Genomic DNA, 18,815 nt, shown 5'->3' on the forward strand with positions numbered 1-18,815 from the left:
GCTACACCACTGACCTGAGGTCAGCTTAGTCTTCTGAATCTAGCTAGGTCATGCAGATCTCCAGAGGTCCGCTATTTAATTACTAAATTCACTTCTGAGACTTTTTTATGAGAGAAATCAGCTATGTAGAGGTCAAATATGGGCCGATTTACGAAAATTGATGGCTAATTGCAAATTTTGTCCGACTGTGTGTCGCAGTTCAGCAGGAGCTCAGCAGGCTACGTGACAGCAGCTGGTGCTGCCTCGCCGCCCGGCGTGTCCTACTTCATAGACTCGCTGTGAGCTAGGGACAGTAGCAGCTAACAAAATCCCTAATGTTCACAAAAATGCATTAAATTGAAATCGGACACCATAGTTAGCTTTATAAGACCTTGGGGTAGATGTTATATAAGTGGCGTGACGAAATTCAAATTGTAAATAAACTTTAATTATGCCGAAAGTGAAGCTAACTAGCTAGCCGCAATCTGTACACATAGGATTAAAGCGACAGTAGCAGCTAACGAAATCCCTAGCTAATGTTCACAAAAATGCATTAAATTGAAATCAGACACCATTGTTAGCTTTATAAGACCTTGGGGTAGATGTTATATAAGTGGCGTGACGAAATGCAAACTAAATATACTCTAGTTATGCCGGCAGCTGGCAGCTAGCCAGCTCCGCGGAGAGCTCCGCCGAGTAGTAGTAGTCCAGTAGCCGAGAAACGGTGACTTTCACTGGGTATGGAGGTTGCCGTTTTCTCGTCAGACTGTGTGGAGCTCCTAAAGTCCGACACGTCTTACCAAATTTGCAATTAGCCATCAATTTTCGTAAAACGGCCCATATTTGAGCTTTATATAGTTGATTTCTCGCATAAAAATGTATCAGAAGTGAATTTAATAACGAAATAGCCCGACAAACAATGTATAACTTTGCAGTGTCTGAAATATGAGACCTGGTGACTCGTTTCCAATGTGTTTCTATGGGATTCGCTCAAACCAAACCCGCCCGCAGCTCATCTAAATATTCATGAGCATACCATATTTGGAAGAAAAGCTCTTGTTCCAAATAGAGCCATATTCACAGGGTAGTTAAGGGCCTACTAAAATAGCACTCAATTTTCAGCCCAAGCAATGTTACATACCCTATTAGGAGACCTTAAGGAACAGTGTGAAATACCCTATATAATCATTCTATCACCCCTTTAAAGAAGATCCCTCAGACCTCAATTCCTTTGTGATGTCGGATCTCTGACAGTACCATTCATCTATTTCGAGTTTGGAATTAGAGCCCAGAGAGATTCTATCCAATTACATTGCCATCGATTCTGAGATGAGAAAATCTTCCCAGAAAGATTCCCAGGATTTCAAATCAATACATCCAAAAACAGCAGTTTTCTCCGAGAACAAATTCATACAGCTAGGTTTGTGTGCTACATTTACATCAGATCAGGCTGCCACCACTCAACACCACTCAGCTTTAAATCAGACTTTAATTAGGTGATAGAACCATTTCCTCTCCTGACTTGTTGCAGCAGCCATTAGAGGGCAACTGAGTGTTGATTAAAACCTACAAAGCAGCAATGTTTTCTAGAAAACAATCAAGTTGAAATTCCTGCTATAGCGTAATATCCACACAAAAATTCCAATATATAAAAAGGTACACATACATCTTTAGAAGGATACAATCTCTGCGACTTTGTTTTTATGACCCAATCTCCAGTAAGTTGGTCAGATTGCAAGGAAACCCTCTTCTTAAATTATTCAAAGAGCTGATTTGACTTCAAAACAATTCAGTGTGTAAAGCCTGGAGTAAAGCCACCAGTTCAGAACAAACGGACAGTGTAATCAACCATGTCATGAAAGCACCAAAAACAATGGATGCAAGCCGGTTTGTACAATTTGCCAACCAAGGCAACGAAATATTATTTTTGCATGGTTATTCCAAAAGGGGAGACACATAAGATGTCTTTAAAAGAGTCGGAAATACCCACAATGAAAGGTTATGATTACAGCTAAGGTATTAACTGATTTACACAGAAAGATACACAGAATCTTCAAAAGAGATTTGGAATCTGATGTTCACGCACAATTTCTTATGAAATGTAGTTTGTTGCTGCAAGAGGACACTGTTCTCTGCAGTTTACAGTTAATAGAGGGGAGGAAACACAAAACAGCTGCTGATGATCCTTCATATCAATCCAATTCATGAAAAAGAAACTGAGAAAAACAACAACAATCCTTCTGCAGAAAGTGACATCTTATTAATCAAATTTCAACAGCCTCAATTTTCACCTGTATAACAATAGTATATAATATAATCTAAATATGTAATATAATACAAAACAACAATAGTAATAATATAATGATTATTGCATGATAATATTTTTCTTTGTATCGTATTTTTCAAGCCAAGAGCAAAACGTGCTTTCCATGAAAACGTCATAAATATAGAAAGTAAACACTCAAGAACAGCAGAATAGCAACACACCATATAAAATAAATTTTCCAATAAATAATGCAAAAAGGTAGAACAAGTGAAACTATTGAAACAGACTTAGAATGAGGTGGTTGCACAACATAGCTGTATTCTGTAAAAAAAATAGCGAAAAGGCAAGTCTGTAAAAAAAAAAAAAAAAAAAAGTCTTAAGACAGGGTTTAAAAGCAGAAACAGTGTCAGCTGATCGAAAATACTAACTGGAAGACTGTAGCGGATATTAGACTTTGAACAGCTAGCAGGCCTAACCTGAGAGGCCTTTTTGGACAGGAAACGGGGGGGTGTTCCACCAGGCGCGGACGTGAAGCGTTCCAGCTGCTCCGTGATTTTGTTCCGTCCTCAGCTGTGCGTCATACCAACACAACGAGATGCGTGCGTTCAGAAGCAGAGGTCTTTACTTGCAGATTTAGTTGATTTGGTCATTTTTCCTGGATATTTGTGCTTCAACCATAAAAGTAAGTAGTCTACATAGTTAAATGGTTTATTCCATTAGTCCAGTTACGAAAGACATGGATAAAAGATTTCTGGCAATGTTTTAGTTGTTAAAATAGTGTAGTGATGTACAATCGGGAGTCTTCACAGGGTGTTTATTTTGAAAACTGACCAGACGCTCTAGCAGTTCCATTACCTGCCTGACTGGTGCAACGCTCGCGGCTCTGTTCGAAAATATTCTTAGCGGAGCAGGACCGCTTCAGGGCCTCGCCGCGTTGTGGCTGGTGGAATCACAGGCATTGTCTTGAGTGGCGGCCACAGCGCAGCCGAAACGCAGCACAGACGTGCATAATGGAATTTAAGGGTTAAGAGTTCCCTGATTCACCTTCTCAGTCAAGAGTATGATTTTAAAATGAATTTAAAAAAACAAATTGGTAACCAGTGCAGGTAGGCTAAAACTGTGATGGGAGAAGGGGGTTTGGTCTATGTTAGAAGTCTGGCTGCAGAGTTCTGCACAGTCTGAAGTTTAGCTGCATCTCGGGCACTGAGGCAGGTAAACAAAGTCTTACAATAGTCCAGCTGTGAGGTCTGATCTTGGAAATATTCCTGAGCTGGTTGAAACATGATTGTAGAAATGTCTTTGTGCGTTTCGTCCAAAGCTTCCTGTCAAAGATAACACAGAGGTTCTTAGCAGTGCCCTTGATATTTTGAATAAGGGGACCAGGAAGGGGCTGGAGTTGATTACGGAGATGCTTAGGGCCGATGATAAGCACTTCTGTTTTGTCAGGAGTTCAACTGCAAAACGTTTTGTGACATCCAGTCTCACATCAGCTATGCAGCTTTGGAGTGTGGCCAGCCTGTTGCTTTCAGAGGGTTTAATGGAGAGATGTAACTGTAGCTAAGTTTCCATCCACTTGTCAATCGAATTATCTGAAGTTCGGTAAAAAAACTCATGCGAATAAAGCTGGTGAAAGTGTGTTTCCATCCAACGGCTTTAAAGCGAATAAAAACCTGTGCGTAATGACGTCACATGCCTTTTTGTGATCAAATTGGTATATCGAATTGATTTTAGACATTTTAAGGTGTTTCCATTCATTTTCGCACTGAATCGCACAACATTCAAGCTAACTTTTGCGAACAAAGTTTTGCTAGACAAAATGGATCATGCCATCTATCAACAAATGATCAATATTGCACAAGTTGTAATAGTGCTTATGTGCCAGCTGATAGCGACATATCAAGCTATAATAAGAAAACAACGACGCTATCAACACATTGCTGTGATGATGCAGATGCAGATGCACGTAAATGCCCAACGACAATGGAGGCGGCCTGTGGTGTGGGAACGACAGCGCTCCAAACAGTTCTGGGAGATCGTGGTTCAGAGACACTTCACGGAAACCCTTTGGTTGAAGCATTTTCGGATGACCAAGACAACATTTGACCTGTTGTGTAATTTTTTTGGCCTGTCCCTTTTCCCAGATGTCGCAAGCTATCGCCCTCCGGTTCCAACCGACAAGCGTATCGCCATTGCGCTCTACAAACTGGCGCCATGCGCAGAGTACAGAGTGGTAGGCGAAACGTTTGGAGTCAGCAAAACCACTGTGCACCGGTGTGTTTACGCCGTGTGCAACGCCATACGAACGAGGATGATGCGAAGGTATATATACCTGGAGTGGATAAGGGGCATGATATCTCGCTCCGTAACTCCAGAGCGCACCTTGTGCCACAGGTGTATGGTGCAATAGACGGGACTCACGTCCCGATTAGACCCCCTGCTGAAGGCTACAGGGATTTAGTCAATAGAAAGGGCTGGCCATCAATCGTACTACAGGCTGTGGTAGACGATCGTTGCATCATAAGGGACATTTGTGTCGGCACTCCCGGTAGTGCGTCTCCTTGTTCGTCCACTTCCATCTGTCTTTGTTGACACCCGCCATGTGTGCAAACAGAGCGGAAATACTGGGCGGAAATGAACTAAAACTTCTTCTTCTTTGTTTTGTGGCGGGTTGCAACCATAAAATGACCTAAAACTTAATCGCAATTAATTATTTATTCGGCAAATAACGTTTCCATCAGCGTTTATCGCATAAGCCGTATATCGATCAAGATAAAATCCGATGAGACCGAACATATTTCATTTGAGTTGATATTCATGAAATTCAATCGAATTTTACTGTTTCCATAAGGCATTTTTCATTCGATATCACTTAATTCGGATAAAAACGTGTGGATGGAAACATAGCTTGTGTATCACATAGCAGTGAAAGCACATGTTACGGTGACAAATGATATGAGCTTATGGTAGCATATAAAACTAGAAGGGCACTCCAAGAGCACAGACCTCTACCAAGGCATGCCCTATCTCACAATGGTAATGCAGTGTAAAATTCACACGGCATTACCCAGTAGGAAACTCAGAAATTTTTCTGATTATTCTGACCACATGAATGCAGTACAAATGTTTGCATTACACTCCCTCCTTTTTTATCAGTAACAAAAAAACAGCTTAACCAAAGTCAGACTAAACACATTATTGTCTAATGTTTAATGTGCATGAAGCCTAAGTTCACAACACAAAATCTGACCCAGCAAATCATAAGCTACGTAGAGCAAGTAGACTACATTGTCATCTGGCATCACACAAAGCTTCCTACAGGAATACGTTCCCAATACATTCTGCTACAGACTTCAAACTTCCCATCTTTTCATGGCTCACCCCAGAGAGGGAGAAGTAGAGACACATAGAGGGAGAGGGGGAGTAACTCCCAACATAATGTCAGTAGTGCTGATGGGAGCACCTCCATCTCATCGCCTCCTCAGCCTGCATAATCAAGTCTGTTGTTTCCAACCATATTTTCAATTGTGCCGCACCAAGGGGAACTTGCATGCTTTGATTAGAAACTCTGCAAATCACTCTACATGCTAAAAGATCTGAATGGTTTAGCTGAATGCTTTTCAACAAGCTTCTCAATTAACACTGTCTTTGTAACTAAAGCAGACGTCCGATGCAATTAGCCAGGAAACACTGTGCTCATAACCACGGGAGGGAATCAGGTTGGAATAGGTGTACTATTTTACAGGACTACAATTCCTCTTTGTTCAATGTGAAAGTTCTGCCAGGCGCCATTTGCTTCTAAGGAACTACATAGAAATGATTCATATTAGTATTTATGCAGTGGTTTGCTTGTTTGACAGTTGGTTTGTGCCTGACTGAGTTTTCCACATCATCCAGGATTTAATGGGTACAGCGGAAGTGGAAATAAATGGAGACAACACATGAAAGTACTTTGAGTTACTAAATCACATTAACAGAGGCAGGTGTATTCTATTAACATGAATGCTAATTGGCAGTCAGTGTCAGCTTTTAACAGGGCTCTGATAATCACCACATCCATGTGTGAGTGTTCAAAGCAAAATGAGACAACTAAAGGCTTCCAAAGAGGTTGAATAGTGAAGAACACAAACTGGAGCTGCACTGGTCCCCAAGCTGAGGGCCATTAAAACTGAACTCAGCTTGTCGTACCAACTCCTTCTGAAAACATAGACAGCTGCTCCCAGCACTGGAGTTTGTACAGGAACGCTACCTGCATGGCAAAGAAAAATGGTGTGGAGTGGCTGGTGAGGACAGTCAAACATTTAGCAAGCCAAGGAGACGTTTTTTCCTCTACAGTTGGCAAATCAAATGAGAGATAAACGATGAGTAAATATTGGACTTCTACTGGGGGTGACAAAGTGGACTCAAATGGGATTCTCATGTCGCCCTGTTTCTGCCATTAAGGTGTGTTAAAATTTAACACAAAGTTAGTTTTCATCTTGCTTTATTCATGCAAATTTGATGACTGCAGAGTTTTCTTGCAGTCCACATTCAACACAGCATGAGTGCTGCGTGCCAAGGTTAGCTGTAGTGTGCAGATTGTGCCTTCAACCCAGCATACCTAGAAATTACATCTACAGTGAGGAAAATAAGTATTTGAACACCCTGCTATTTTGCAAGTTCTCCCACTTAGAAATCATGGAGGGGTCTGAAATTGTCATCGTAGGTGCATGTCCACTGTGAGAGACATAATCTAAAAAAAAAAATCCAGAAATCACAATATATGATTTTTTAACTATTTATTTGTATGATACAGCTGCAAATAAGTATTTGAACACCTGTCTATCAGCTAGAATTCTGACCCTCAAAGACCTGTTAGTCTGCCTTTAAAATGTCCACCTCCACTCCATTTATTATCCTAAATTAGATGCACCTGTTTGAGGTCGTTAGCTGCATAAAGACACCTGTCCACCCCATACAATCAGTAAGAATCCAACTACTAACATGGCCAAGACCAAAGAGCTGTCCAAAGACACTAAAGACAAAATTGTACACCTCCACAAGGCTGGAAAGGGCTACGGGGAAATTGCCAAGCAGCTTGGTGAAAAAAGGTCCACTGTTGGAGCAATCATTAGAAAATGGAAGAAGCTAAACATGACTGTCAATCTCCCTCGGACTGGGGCTCCATGCAAGATCTCACCTCGTGGGGTCTCAATGATCCTAAGAAAGGTGAGAAATCAGCCTAGAACTACACGGGAGGAGCTGGTCAATGACCTGAAAAGAGCTGGGACCACCGTTTCCAAGGATACTGTTGGTAATACACTAAGACGTCATGGTTTGAAATCATGCATGGCACGGAAGGTTCCCCTGCTTAAACCAGCACATGTCAAGGCCCGTCTTAAGTTTGCCAATGACCATTTGGATGATCCAGAGGAGTCATGGGAGAAAGTCATGTGGTCAGATGAGACCAAAATAGAACTTTTTGGTCATAATTCCACTAACTGTGTTTGGAGGAAGAAGAATGATGAGTACCATCCCAAGAACACCATCCCTACTGTGAAGCATGGGGGTGGTAGCATCATGCTTTGGGGGTGTTTTTCTGCACATGGGACAGGGCGACTGCACTGTATTAAGGAGAGGATGACCGAGGCCATGTATTGCGAGATTTTGGGGAACAACCTCCTTCCCTCAGTTAGAGCATTGAAGATGGGTCGAGGCTGGGTCTTCCAACATGACAATGACCCGAAGCACACAGCCAGGATAACCAAGGAGTGGCTCTGTAAGAAGCATATCAAGGTTCTGGCGTGGCCTAGCCAGTCTCCAGACCTAAACCCAATAGAGAATCTTTGGAGGGAGCTCAAACTCCGTGTTTCTCAGCGACAGCCCAGAAACCTGACTGATCTAGAGAAGATCTGTGTGGAGGAGTGGGCCAAAATCCCTCCTGCAGTGTGTGCAAACCTGGTGAAAAACTACAGGAAACGTTTGACGTCTGTAATTGCAAACAAAGGCTACTGTACCAAATATTAACACTGATTTTCTCAGGTGTTCAAATACTTATTTGCAGCTGTATCATACAAATAAATAGTTAAAAAATCATACGTTGTGATTTCTGGATTTTTTTTTTTAAGATTATGTCTCTCACAGTGGACATGCACCTACGATGACAATTTCAGACCCCTCCATGATTTCTAAGTGGGAGAACTTGCAAAATAGCAGGGTGTTCAAATACTTATTTTCCTCACTGTATATTGGATGATTCTGTGACTCTAATGCCAATGTTAATGCCAATGCAGGAAGAAGTTTGCCTTATGTGTAGGCAGAAATGAGGCAAAAAGTATAGTGTGTATGGGTGTTTCGCAAGTAAGACTTTAATGTAGGAGATGGGTGTTTGCTACTTGGCACAACTATTCAATTAAGGTTTGCCCTTCTATTTTAACCATGTCTACTGACTTTTTTTACCATGCACAGACATTGCATAAAGTGAGAATTTTTCAAACGCTGGCATTAGATGAAACTAGACATTGTCATTGAACCTATTCTGGGGTTTTGCAGAATCGTTCTATATGGATGCTCTTGTCAGGCGATATGGTTTGTGCCCCTGAAAGTGTGACAGCTCAGACTGGGATTGAAAAAACTCAAAACTTATCACCAATCTTTCCGTTATGACTCCTCTCACTTTTATTCTCATCTCTGTGCATTCAAGGCGTGGAGTCACACAGCTCATAAGAAACACTTTAAACTCATGCAGACCTGTCCACCCTCAATTTGTGTTGCATCGAACAAAACCATGGCTGCAGTTGAAAAGTCAAAAAATGACCTCCTAAGTCCTTTTCCTTAACCACGATGGTAAACGCCATGAGGTCAAGGAAAGGTGTGAAGGAGAATTCAAAAGGAAATAGGATAAGACAACCGCAGTGCGAGGAGAATCCGACTGTCCTTACACTCGGCTGTAGTCATGCGTGGGCAATGTTATTGACGTGGGTCTGCCGGCGAAACAAGCGCATCTGGAATACTTTGCCCCGAGTGTTCTAAACGTGATGTTTCATGCAGGCTTAATAAACGTGGACAACCCCGTGGAAAATATGACTTCATCACCATTTTTTCCCCTTCTTATTTTGCAAAAATGATGTCGTTTCATGTGAAGCACTCACTGCATGTCATTCTGTTATTATAAAGCACTGAGCTGTAGGCTGTTTCTTGTATAAAAAGGTGTTCAGCAAATCAAGTTTATTTTCATTATTGGTTCAGCTCACCCTCCTGTCCACTCATTTTTATCCACATCAATCCTGATTAGGATGATGATCATGAAAATAATTGTTACATGTATGCAAGATAAGCAGAACACGTTAGACCTACGAATCTACTGTAGGCTACATATTCTATGCTATAAGGGTTAGATGGTTGCAAGTGGGTGACAGAAATACATTATTAATGAGGACAATATTCTCTTAACTGTAAACAGAGCAGAGCTGTCCACTATACTGTGCGCATTTACGCACGAGGACAGCAGTCAACAGCGTAACGCCATCGATTATTTCATACGCTAAAAGTTGAGTTATGTTTTTTCTGCCAAGTCAATAACTACAGATTTTAGTTTTGCTGTTCAAATATCCCATGATATCAGCTACAGTGACATTACTGCACGCTTGGAAACATTTACAGTTACTGAAAAACAGCCTTGCTCATCCTTAGAGTAAATCTTTGAAGAAAACACTGATACATCACTACAATGCATCATTTAAACGCAATAGCCTACAGAGACTCTAGAAAGGGTGAAAATAAATTATTACAGCGCTACTGCGCACCTTATAATGATTATGAACGGCGAAATGGTGATGTGTCGCTTTAAATTTTGCTGCTGCAAGGACTTGTGGGATGACATTATCTCTTTTCCTTTCGTAAAGGATGGTCCAATGTATCCTATGCTAAAGGAGGTAACAAAGGAAGCAGTGAAGCACCTTTCCTTGGCTGCGGATCGGCTCCGCTGCGTGTCGGCTCCATCCTACGCTGTCCTTCAATACCCACCAGGTCCGGATTTGGTGCGGCACGGCTGTGGCCATGACTGACAGCTGTAGTCACGAGGACCCACGAGATCTCACAAATTCACGTAGAATAGAACCACAAAACCAACACCAGTTTGTTTCCATCCAGAGGAGTAGAGGGGAAACAACTCTGTGCTGTGTTTTCAAGGTGTAGTGCAGGGAAATATGATCCGCCGTGAGCATGGTGTATTTTATTTTGAAAATGAACCAGATGCTTTAGGAGGACTGCGGACCGCCGGAGCTGGGACGGAGTCAGGACGCAGCCATTCTGCAGTCAGTGGAAATACTAGTGCTGTCAAATGATTAAAATATTTAATCGAGATTAATCGCAGTAATGTCATAGTTAACTCGCAATTAATCGCACATTTTTCTCTATTCTAAATGTCCCTTGATTTCTTTTTGTCCCATTATTTTTTCTCATTTTAATGCTCTTATCAACATGATACAACGATACTTTTAAAACGGTGCCTGAACAGATAGATAGATAGATAGATAGATAGATAGATAGATAGATATATATATATATATATATATATATATATATATATATATATATATATATATATATAAAAACGAAAAAATGTGTCTGTTCTGTATGTTCAAAAATATAAAACAATAAAAACGATCTAAAAAAAAAGGAGCACAAAACGCGAAAACAAGCACTGGATGGGAAAAGGGTATTTTACAATAACTTTGAATGCACCACGAGGCAGGCAGGCGAGGCTGAGTCTGTGTTTTTCAGACAGCGGCAGCTACAGTCTGGTGTTAGAAACCTCTCCAGTGAAATACAGAAGCGCAGGCATTTAAGTGGCACCTAAATAAGGCACCGGAATCCACGTTGCTATTCGGTCCGGTAGATAACGGTCGTTAAGGCACCAGTGCCGTATTAGCACCGGGTCTCGGACCCCCCCCCCTAAATAAAAACTCTTCGGATCTACAGGATTCACGTGGATTTTCCCCATTCAAAACGGCGATTTTCACCAAAAAGCGACTAGTTTGCAGGTATGTACTACTCTCTGGCTGGCTCGCAAGCCCAAACAAGTGTGTCTTTTTTTTTTTCCGGTCTAGCTAGATCCGGTGTGGTTTTGTAGTTTTTCTAACGTTAATAGTTGTTGCAACAGCATGTGAAAAAAACTACAAAGTTTGCTAGGCCAAAAAGAACGTTAATCTCGCGCTAAAAAAATTAAATAAATTGACAGCGTTAAAATGGGTTTGCGTTAACGCCGTTAATAACGCGTTTAACTGACAGCACTAGAAAATACACACACTGACTTTAATGGAAACCTAATGACTCCACCGCCTTTCAGGAGCGGATCCGCAGACGTTCCGCAGCCGGTGGAAATTGGGAGTTAGACAATTTGAACGGCTCTTATCATGGCAGCCACTCAACTATTCCGGGTCATTTCACTCCGTTAGGAACCTTCCTAAGCAAATTTGACTATTCGACCGCAGCCCATGTCTGTTAGCTTCTTTCCATTGTGTTTAATCACTATCCCTTTAAAATGGGCTTTGTGTTCAGTCTGAACACATTTTAAGAAGATGATACAGGTTTGTTACTGCGAGTTTTAGATTTCACTCTCTGGTCCTTATTTATAGCAATTACTTAATGCAGCTTTAACCCATTTTTCTTTGTTGGTGTAAAGTTAATCACAAAATGCCAGTGTTTCTTTCTATAATTATTTCATGGATAACCACTTTGCAGTGACAGAGGCAGCAAATAATAAAAGTAGCTCTTCAAAGAACTGGCACAGATGGCACACAGTTTGCACTGCACATACAATTGTAACAATGCATCTGATTTGTATGTTAGGCATGCAGGAAGCACAGGCTTCATCTGGCACTGTCATATTAAATCCAAACTTTTTATTTCCACTCAAGCAGAAGAACCCATACTGACAACTCCAGTTACTGCTTCCAGTTGGAGCTCTCGCTCTTTCTTGATACAGTGAACATCTTTTTTTTTTTTTTTTTTAAACTTAGGATGCTTAATATGCAACTTCCTCAGATGTTTTGAAAGGTGCTGTTTAACCCTCTACAGTATAGCGTTGCCCTCAGGCAACAGAAAGTTTGCTTAGGCCCCATTTCCAGTACTTGTTTTTTTTTTAAATGATTTCAACTAATTAGAATTTTCCAAAAAGTATCAAAGAACAGTCCAATAAGATGTGGGAGCAACTATCAAGCACCATTTGAAGGCGGGACTTCCTTTTCTGACACTTGGTCACAGGAGCACATGGGGTGAGAAGAAGGTAAGATTATTTGCTTTAGTAATCTTATTTAAAATGACATTAACTGTAAAAAAAAAAAATATGTTGGTGTAAAAGAAGGTGTAGAGATGCCTTTTATTAGGTTTTTGGAGGTTTTTTTTATTGTGCATGTTCAGAAATTCTGTTATTGAAATTCAGGGCAACGTTGTGCGACAAGGGGGTTCTTTTCAAGGTGTCTTTGCAGACAATGTGTTTGCATGTATTAGTGCACAATATAAGCTCTCACTAAAGTTGTGTTCTATTTTCTTTATTTAATTCTACTTCTTTTACACATTTTTACAGAAAAATGGACACAAGATTGTTCTATGGTAGTAAAAAGCAGGATCCACTCGTTAGGCAAATCCCATCTGACAGTGAGGACAGTGAGATAGACAGCAGTGACAGTGAGGAGGAGTGGAATGGAGAAAAAGGTTTGAGCAGAAGTGAAAAATAACTTCTTAAGTTCTGACAGTAGCTAGGTTGTTCAAATGATAGGTTTATACAATAGACAGCATAAAAAATAGGAGTCAAATAACAAGTTGTAGTTATTCTTGTTGTGTTTTCATCGGCATTGGAAACTTACTTTTCATATATTTTTATAGACTAGAGAAGAGACCACATGCGCCTTTACGCCTTCAAGTCCCAAATTGCACACAGCCTGTGCAAATCCAAAAAAGATGCCAGGAAGAGAGGGCGAACCAGTGGTGGGATCTCCCAACAGTATGAGGAGAAGAGGAGGAAGCAGGGACCAACGGCTCCCATCCCTAACCAGGATGTCCGCTTGGACAATGTCTCACACTGGCAAATAATGTGTGACAGGAAGGGAAGATGCAGGGTTCCTGGGTGCACAGGAACACCCAAAGTGATGTGCAAAAAGTGCAACGTACACCTCTGTTTCACAGCAGAGAAGAACTGCTTTTTGAAGTTTCACACGGAGTGAACTCTCATTACTAGAAGTATATGACATGACACAACTCACTACATGATATAAACCTATGTCTGTATGAAATCCAAAATGCAAATGTGTTTCAGGTGATTTTCCCTTTCTGCTTTTTTAAAATTGACATTTAAAAAAGAATTGTGATTTTGTATTGCTCTCTGAGCATTGTTTTATTAACTGTGAATTCATAATTTGCTCTATGATTCTGTACCGTTGTTGCACAACGTTGCTCTTGGGCAACAAAAAAATATTTTGGGGGGGGGGAGCCCCCCACCCCCCCAAAAAAAAGTTGTATCAATAAAATGTCCCCAAATGAACCAAGAAATGATGTGGAATATTTTTTATCATGTACCATCAAAATGTGTGCAGTAAAAAATGAATTCCGCCGGAAGTCCCTTATTTCGGCCGGATGCCCGTCCCCTTCCTCTGTCTTTGTGTTGGCGTTCTAACCTCTGGTGGATTTTCTCCCATCCAGGAATTCTGTGTGGACTAGCGCAGCGCTGTGGAGGAGGGTCTGGCAATGTGAGACCAAGGATAAAGTAAATGTGAAAGTCATGGTTTGAGCCGATCCAGGCAATAAAATACCTGAAAATCAAAGTACTAGGTCACATTGATGCAAAAATCACATATAAATCCATTGCCAGATAGCAGTCCTGCTAATAGTGGAGCTAAAATGCTAAATTGATCTGTCAGATGATTTATTTTAAAAAATTAAAATTTTGATATCATGACCATCCATCCATCCATCCATCCATCCATCCATCCCTTAGCCAATAGCTGCTCATCCAGGACAGGGTTGCAAAGGCAAGTGCACAAAGGGAGACTTTCAGCTCTTCCTGTGGGATCCTCGAGCACACCCAAACCAGTTAGAGACATACAGTAATCTCTCCAGCACATCTTGAATGTGAAAGAGTTTGGCCTCTTTGGACAGCATCTTTACGAGGTGCCTGATACTCTTCAACTGGATCCTTTTTAGAGGTCGACCGATTCATCGGTTTTGCCGATTAATCGGCACCGATAGTTGATTGGTGGAACTATCGTTATCGGCAAAAATCCATACCGATGGTTGCGTCCGTTGCTGGAGCGGCTGAGAAGCGCGTGCTGTCATTCATTACACAGTACGCGAGAGCTGAGAAGGGTCTGCTGGCATCATGCATTACAATAGCGGCCTCTAGAGGCGAAATAAAAACTATGATGCCTCGTGTTGTTTATTTTCGACACGTGTTACTGCGCGCTGCACGGAGAGCACATGCTGTGCGGAGAAGGCTGACATCAGATGCTCGTTTAAAGCATCGACAGCAAAAAGGTATGTATACAGTACATTTTGTCATATCATTATAAAGTTATTAATGTGTTGAATAGATGCTGCATTAGTAGAGAAAGAACAGCACAACAGTATGTTTGTTTATTTTCGAGGCTGAGATGACGCTAAACATTAGTAGTAGGCTAACTTACCTCAAGCGGTTAAAACACTGACAAAAATAAACGCAAGTCCGACCCAAATGTCAGAATCAGAACCCTAAAGGCTCGTCCACGATCCCAAACGGCACCTCTGATTCATATTTAGATAATTTAATAACAGTTAAACGTAGAGACTAAAAGCTAACGAGTTAGCCGTCACGGGGGTGTCTTTGGTGTCTTTCTAGCCTTTACAGGTGATTTTCTATCCAGCCTGGAACTTGTGCCTTTTTTCGGGGTTGTTGAGCATTAAATCCAAACTGTTACATCCAAGATTTATCCACTTGATGTCCATAATTCATCACGTTTTCGGTCATTCCTACCCATAGACAGTAGGTGCTACCAAAGAATTTCTAATAAGGGAAGAAGTTCCACTCTCTCGTTACTTCCGGCGTCTGAACTGGTTGCAGTTCCACCAGAGTTCCATATAGGGGGCGCTCACAGGCCAGTGCAGAATGAATGGGACTCTATGGAGCTATACCCCTCAAAATCCACTTTTCTCAGGATATCATTTTTTGTCTAGTAATTTGAATGTTGCATTTGAAAGGGGAGGCTAAGAAAATACACACTGCTGGGTGTTAGATTTTTTTAAAGTGGCTTTTTTGTTCTAAAAAGCCTTTTAAAATGTCAATGACGTCATACACATATACGGCCAGAGATTCTGCTTTACGGCAAGCTTTGAGTCGCTTCCTTTTTTCTCTCGAGGCATCGACAACACAGCTGACAGGTTAGGCTCTCCCTGTTAATACACGTGCTAGAAAGAGGTTTGCTAATGTTTTAAAGACCACGCCGAAATATTCACTCTGGCATTCTGGTTCTGTTTCGGATGCCGTCAAGCGGGATCTCCGATCGTAATCAGTCCTTCACTGACCAATCAGCATTCATTAGCAGAATGCTAGCGTGTTATGGGCAACAACGACTCAACCTGTAACAAATCGAAAGGGCATAAGTACTCGGTCATTCAACTTTTGACCTATAATCCATGTTGAACTTGCAAAAACTACAATCAAATCTGAGATTTCTCATCGACAATCAGGCGAAAGAGACAAATTTAGCCGTCTAGCTCCATAGGGTCCCATTCATTTTGCACTGGACCGTGATCACCCCCAGTGGAACTCTGGTGGAACTGCAACCAAAGTAGGTACAATGGGGCTTAATAGGGAGTGGAACGGCTTTCCGTAGATGGTGTCGGTACACGATCCGTTCTGCCTGCACGATCCGTTCTGCACATGCGCAAAATGTTCGCGCATGCGCGGTTGTACGAGGATTTACGACACTGCACGATCTGTTCCACGCTTCCGGTCGACAGCCAAGCTAACGTTAGTTTAGCTAACAGCTAATTCGGCTAACTGCTAGCTGAGACAGCATGTAATAACTTTAAAAGACCCTCAAAATAAAACTTGAAAATAAACGTTGACATATATAACAGCTGTTACGTCAGTTCTACTTTACTTGTGCTCATTTAAAATACAATCACTCAATACTTGTCTTTATTGTTATTACTGTGAAGTCTTAATTTAGCTGTAGCCTGCTTTTCCCATTACGTTTGAGTTAACGTTATTTTAGACTGAATCTAGCTGTCAGCTAGCGGTTAGCCGAATTAGCTGTTAGCTAAACTAACGTTAGCTTCCCGGTGGAGGCTAGCCATAGGCTAGCGTGGAACAGATCGTGCAGGTCGTATGGATACGTAAAACAGTATTATCTTGCGCATGTGCAGAACGGATCGTGCAGGCAGAACGGATCGTGTACCGACAGATGGGCTTTGGTGCTACCGACAAGGGAACCTCCCATGATGCCTTTGTTTATGTTTTCAACCAATGGGAAGGCAGGTCCGTCACACATTACGCCTTATATGGGCATCCAAGCGAGAACAAAGAGTATAGTGGGAAAGATAGATCCCTCCAGGTCAGAGATCGTCTGTTACCGTTCTAAACCGTTCTAAAGAGAAGAATGGCGTCACTGTTTTGAGATTGTTTGTCCTTTATATGAATTATAATGCCCATTATGTTTATTTTTGCACTGGATGACTCCAAATATGTAGGAGAACTGTTTTAGACAACACACATGCTTGTGTAGCATTGCTGTGGGTGTAATATCAATAAATATGACATTATTATTTTAATTATTGGCAAAAGTGTCTGGACTTTTTTTGAAACAATGTATGTATTTTGTCAACTGTATAAGTCATAAATACTATCGGTCGATTAATCGGTTATCGGCAAATACGGCCCAACCTAGCTATCGGTATCGGTAAAATCCACTATCGGTCGACCTCTAATCCTTTTAGTGTGTGGGAGCCACAGCAGCAGCTGGACCCTGAAGCCATCTTGAATCACAGACATCCTCACCGTCTCACCCACAGTGAGGCCGTCCAGCCTGCGGAGAAAACTCAACGCGGCTGCTCGTGTCTGTGATCTCAGTCCTTCAATCACTACCCAAAACCTGTGAAAACAGCTGGCGCTCAGTTTTTGGAGAGCTTTTCTCTGTGGCTGAGCTCTCTCCTTACCATCATCAGCCACATCAATCTTACAGTCCTTATTGGCACTTTGAAGTGGAACCCCAAGACACTTGAATTGAGGTGTCTTAGGAACAATATTTTCAGGCTTCAACCAGTGCTGCTCAAGCAGAAAGAGATAGATTTGTTAGGCATTGAAGAAAAAGTAGGAAAGGAGGACAGCATCCAACAGCGTGTCCTCCTCAGTTTTTGATTGTTTCACCACACTTTAACAACATTAAAAGCAGCTTTAAAAACGTAATCCACAATTTGTGTACAGTACTCTCTCCACCCCAAATATCGTACATCATTGGAGTATACCTATATCAATCACATGCAGACTTTGTGGAGCTACCACAAGTGCCACAATTGAAATGCTGCCCATGAGGACTCAGAAAGAGTGCTGTAGCCCCTAACTTTCTCATCCCGACTGCGTCACCGCTCCAGTGCACATCAGAAATGACAGTGTGTTGAAGCCTCATCGACGGCATCAATGAAAAACAGCAGAGGTGGCACCCTAATGTCACCAAACTGGACTCTCTCCAGACCTCGGCTGCGCCTTGATGTTCGATACATGAATATTACATACAGGGGAAGCAGACAAGCAGTCTTGTCAGACTCTGATGTCCAACTAAACAAGCTGGACTCAGTGACAAACACACAAACAGCCTTCGCTCGTGTACAGGGTACCGGAGGATTGCACCAGTGTTTCTGGCTTCCCATACTGCACTATATTTTGGACATATCCACAAGCTTGAATAGTAGCTCTTAAGTATGTTTTTGTTCAATGTGCAGCATCTTCAGGAAAACTAAAAATGCAATATTTCACCCATATCCAGTTGTTAAACACAAATTAAACTGAAACACAGATGTGTGTGATTTTTTTTGACCCACAACCAGGAATTAAGAGTAAAAGTGATGTTGTCACATATCCTAACTGATATGTGACAACTTTTCTTGCATTCCCAGAGAACTTTAAAATGATAATTCTGGGAAATAAAGAGACCAAGTTTTTTTTTTTTTTTTTTTTTTTACACAAGCACGATCAGGTGTAAAGCAAGCAGAAGCCACAAAAAGAGGTGTAGGTTAAAAACTGATTAACCTAGGTCTAATCCAATTAATAATAAATCAGTTTAAGATTTATAGATACTTTATTAGCCTGTAATCTGTTTACTTGTGCTTTTTTACCCAGGAATATATGTTGCCCTTTTTTGCAGTAGCCTACTAAAGCTAATTATTTGTAGATCCTATCCAGTGATAATTTTCAGTCCCAGCTATAGTAGGCAGGCAGAGTCTCCAGCGCTCAGCATTTATCTCATTCTGCTCAGGAGGACATCCACATGGAACACAGGGCCAAAGCAATATTGGTCACTCACTGTAATTCTCTCCACAGCTGCAGCCACACATAATGTGCTGC

At 41.4% G+C, this 18,815-nt stretch overlaps 1 protein-coding gene across 1 annotated transcript in view; it reads right to left on the reverse strand.

The window, feature by feature from the left end:
• b3glcta (beta 3-glucosyltransferase a) overlaps positions 1 to 18,815 on the reverse strand; it is an 87,571-nt gene that overhangs the window by 67,577 nt on the left and 1,179 nt on the right. The gene's annotated exons all lie outside the window — the stretch shown is intronic.

This window comes from Sander lucioperca, chromosome 5 (assembly GCF_008315115.2).
Source record: "Sander lucioperca isolate FBNREF2018 chromosome 5, SLUC_FBN_1.2, whole genome shotgun sequence".
In the NCBI taxonomy this organism is placed as follows: domain Eukaryota; kingdom Metazoa; phylum Chordata; class Actinopteri; order Perciformes; family Percidae; genus Sander; species Sander lucioperca.